Below are 4,637 nucleotides of genomic sequence, written 5' to 3'. Positions count from 1 at the left end.
CATGGACCATGTGATTTCTAAGAAGAGCACTCACTTTGTGGAAAAAAGGTTTCAGTTTCCACGAGACAGAACAGCAACATAGAAAATCTGAGCTTGTCAACAACTGCAGGATTTTGGCTGACCAACTAATCTAACAAGTATGTGCATAGAGTTGAATGCACGAATGGAATATTATGTCTAATATGTTTTACAAATAGAAACATAATGGTCTCAATGCCAGTAAAAAGTCATGCAAAAAAGAGATAAATCAAAGCTGTGTGGCTTATAATAGAAGATTTAGAGTTTAGAAAACTCTAGAGTTTCTCAATAAATATAATTTCCTCAGAGAAAAGATATTGTTTATTATAGGTTCTGCATATTTTGTATGTCTATATTCAATTATATTGCATTATTTCAAGTCATCAGGTTGGGATGCCTGATGATGTTATGTGGTCATATGCTGATGTCATCTAAGCCTCGCCCCCTGGCAACAGAAAGTCACTTTTTTTCTTGGACAGCTCCACCTCTGACCCCTTTGACCTAATCAAGATGATATTGTGTCAGAAGACAAGTAACAAGTTGGTCTCACTTGCATTAAAGCACAAAGAGAAGGAGTGGGTTTGGCCGCATGTCGGGGTCAGACGTTACGCCGTTGATATACGTTTGGCCCTTAATTCCTCATATTTCAGCCAAGCTGTACCACCCACACTGTGATCAGCCCTAATCCACCCCCGAATAGGAACCCAGTCCAATATTTGGTGGGCGTGGCCTAAGTCCTCCACAGCGCCCCCTACAACATTTTCAAAGTGATCCCCAGGCCATGCTTTAATTGACAATCATAAAATCTGGTAGACATGAGTACCTTGTGAGGACCTACAAAAAGTCTCTTGGAGCCATGGTCCAAACACCACAGGAAGTCGGCCATTTTGGATCAAAGCCACCATCATATGAATGGTGAGCTGCTCTCATATGCACCTTTAGTGTCATAAAACAGCAGGGAAGAGGTCACTGATGCCCCAGACTATTTCAGTTTTACTTTCCTTATCAGGATCAAAGCCGTTCTTTTTTTTTTTTTACAACAGGCAAATGGCAAGGCCACCTGTGCTCAACTCCACAAAATCCTGTGTGCATAACACTCCAAATCTTTACAGCTACAGCTCAGCCAAGCCTCTTTTCTCTTTGTTAGGAAAACAACCACTAACAGTGACAACCTTCTGTCACATGATCTGCTGACCGGAACCTCTAAAACACAGACAGAATCAATTGTTAGTTGAAGTAAACTAACAGAGGGGCTCCTTCAAATGTTTTCTTTTAAGTGTTTTCCGCTTTTCTTTCACCTTTTAAAACCCACATGTTCTATAAGAAGTCTGGATTGTCAAAACCTATTTAATTTTCCTGTTATCTGTGTTGCAGTAGCTGTCAGTGGCGGCCGGTGGAGTGTTCTCTAGGGGGCGCTAAAACTCCAAAATAGACATCTATCAAGACAAACGCAAAGATTTCACACCAGTGTATTTACATGAGTAAAGATAACACAAGCAACATCATAATGTCATGTAGTGTTTTACTTTTTGTACAGAAATGTTGCCCTGCTATCCGTTAGAGAAGAAAAAAATCTTGTTGACTCTGGTTGGAATCAGAGATGGTTTTGACAAGATTCTTGTCCCCTAAGTTCCCCACTTTTTCACAATACAGCACTACTGTGATTCAAACATTGTCTGTAACAGAGTTAAATTACATATGACATGTGTAATTATCATGCAACTAATTACACAGGGGCTTTTCATTTTTCTTGATAAATACTTTTACGTTGCTGTTGCTCCTTCTGAATTCCTCCCAGCAGAATCCTTCTGTCCGTTGCAGATGCTTAAAAGACTTTCCTGTTATGGAGGAAACGCCCTGATACAAGATATTGGGCGCATTGTCAAACACAAGTGAAAGTGAAAATGTTTTCTGCAGGAAACCAGTTCATCCAGCAGCTTCTCTCGTCGAGTCAGCCTTAGCAGCAGCAGCAGCAGTAACACACAAAAGGTAACAATAGAGTTTTTTAACAATTTTATTGTTGTTACTGGATTGTTCAGAACAAAGTGACTGGCTCATGAAAGGTCATTGTTAAATAATATGCTTGTTAATTTAACAATGTGGTGTATTAAAGTCTGTTAATGAAATTTTGAGGTGAAGTTAAAAAAAAAAAGGTTATTTAAATAAGGTGCAGCCTCATAGGAGGATCCTTCCATTTTGCTTAAAGGGGCAGCACAGCATGCTTTCTAAATAGTGGTATTTTATAGCACAATCAAGTAGCTATGTTTACTTCAGCTGTTAAAAAAATGCTGCACATATCAAAATTGACTTAAAAGAAATTTTACTTTGTAACTTAAAGCCATGAAACTGGGCCTTGGTCACTTTAAGAGATTCCTGCTCTTTCTGAAACTCTGCCTTTGGCTCCTCTATTAACCCTTTACCTGCTATTCACTGAGATGTAGCCCTATAATGAGTTCAGCAGATGCTCAGTTCCACCAGGTGTTTGCTAATTACTGCTGGCTAGTCTGAAGGAGCTGAGAGGGAGAGTCACAGAGTATTTTATTATCTGTAAGCCATAGTCATCAAAATAGTCCACTTGAAATACATGACCTCGTGTATAATGTGCACCTGTAAAACATCAAGAAAGTTATTGTAACTCAGATTATTCAAAACAAAAGAGTTTGTTGTACTAAAATGATGTAAAAAAAAAATAACTTTTAGGATTTGTTAAAACCTTTGGTTTTTAATCTCGATTTCTCTACCATGAAGCAAATTGAAAGTAGGACATGTACATTGTTGCACAGTATATTTAGAAGGCCTTGCATCCTTAATTGTTCATGTTGCTCTTTTGTCTCTTTTTGAGGGAAACCACAAGATGCTTTGTCTTCCAAGTGAGTGATCATCTCAGCTCATGTAAATCAGGATCTTTCTCCGATTTGTTATTATCTGTTCATATTTTTTCTGCTTTGTATTTTGTTCATCAGCATCTGTCAAAGTTCAGACGGTCACTACAGGGTTAACCTATGGCGCCGATGTAGCTCTGATGAACCAAGTGAAACGGAAGGTGAAGTTGGAGGGAACCAACCGGGATGGAAAATGCATCATCGTTTTCTGTCCAATCACATCCCGTGTTGGTTCAGATGTGGAGGCCGCCATGCAAAACATACCATGTAAGCAATCAGGCAACATTCTCTTGGTAATTTTACTATGGGTTGTTAAAATGTAATCACACATAGTTAATCTGAGTAAATGTAACATTCAAATGATGAATATAGTTGTTTAAGTGGAAAAAAGTCAAACTAACTTGAATCCATGAGGAAAAAAATTGTAAATAAAAAAAACATAATTATTAAATGGCTGCAGATAACAAAGTATTACATGATGATGGAATTTAGTGAATGACTGGAATCTTGATTTTGTTAATCCGTCACTTGGTAGAAGTCAGAACAACACCTAAAGAGCTGCACGTTTTACTGGAGAGAAAAAATCTGCAAGTAAAATATTCAGGCAGTAATTCATAAACTTGAGCTCAATCACAGTTTAGTTATAGAATTGAAGCCTCGTCTGCATCCATCCATCCATTTTCTAAAACCCTTGTCCCTCTGTGGGGTCAGGAGGTGCTGGTGCCTCTCCAGCTAACGTTCCAGGTAAGAGGCGGGGTCACCTGGACAGGTCGCCAGTCTGTCACAGGGAACCTTGGCATGACGAGGAGAAATGTTAAATTTGTAAACGAGTAAGAATAGATGTGCGTCTTCGCTGCAGTACGTATGCCAGGGCAATCGGTGGCGCTGTAACACTTCCCCTCTCTGGAAACATGAATGGAAATACTTTATTAGAAATTAAGTAAAAATGTTTTTGGTTGACTAAATCTGTTCTTTTTTTTCTGCAGTGAATAAAAAGATTGTCTTAGTTTTGATGCATCACACCCGAGATCCTGACTACTCGACTGCAGGGACTTTGTGGTCGGAAACATATCCCAACATCGACCTGGAGGTTCATGTTCTCTTCCATGAAAGCGTCCCGGGGTTGCTCACCTCTTCTAAGAACACAGATGCCGTTTACAGAATGCAAAAATATCTGCAACCACGTGAAGAAAATAACTGGATGCCTGTTGCATTACTGTTGGTATTTGTGTTTGTGATCATTTTGTGGTTTTCACTGAGCTAAAGCTTTGATCAACAAACTGATGGAGAAACACACAACGTGTCTCGTTATTCAGAAATGTGAATTAATCGATTTGAATTAATAAAAGTAGTTTACTTATTCTTTTATGATTAATTGTTAAGTTCAAAATAAAATGAAACATTTATATACTGTCTACCTTATTCTTTATATATGTATAACAAAATCTGTGCTCTTCCAGATTGTGTTAGAAACTTTCAGTATTTTTGTGCTTCTGTCTTATTATTCACGTTTGTTTTCTTTGCTGTCATTTATTGTTTTCTTTCTTCGAGTCGTGAAATTAAAATATCTGGAGGGAACAAGGAAATAAAACTACTCAGAAAACTGAGAAGTCTTAAGTTCTTGGAATACTTTAAATGACAACCATTGACTCTTTATGTTATTGAGAACAGAAAGAGATTCTTCCTTTTTTAAGTGTACAGAGCTGAAACAGAAGCAGCTTGACTGAATAATTTTGG

This window comes from Poecilia formosa, unplaced genomic scaffold (genome assembly GCF_000485575.1).
Source record: "Poecilia formosa unplaced genomic scaffold, Poecilia_formosa-5.1.2 Scaffold491, whole genome shotgun sequence".
Classification (NCBI taxonomy): Eukaryota; Metazoa; Chordata; class Actinopteri; order Cyprinodontiformes; family Poeciliidae; genus Poecilia; species Poecilia formosa.
Note: the sequence above shows the minus strand (reverse complement) of the source record.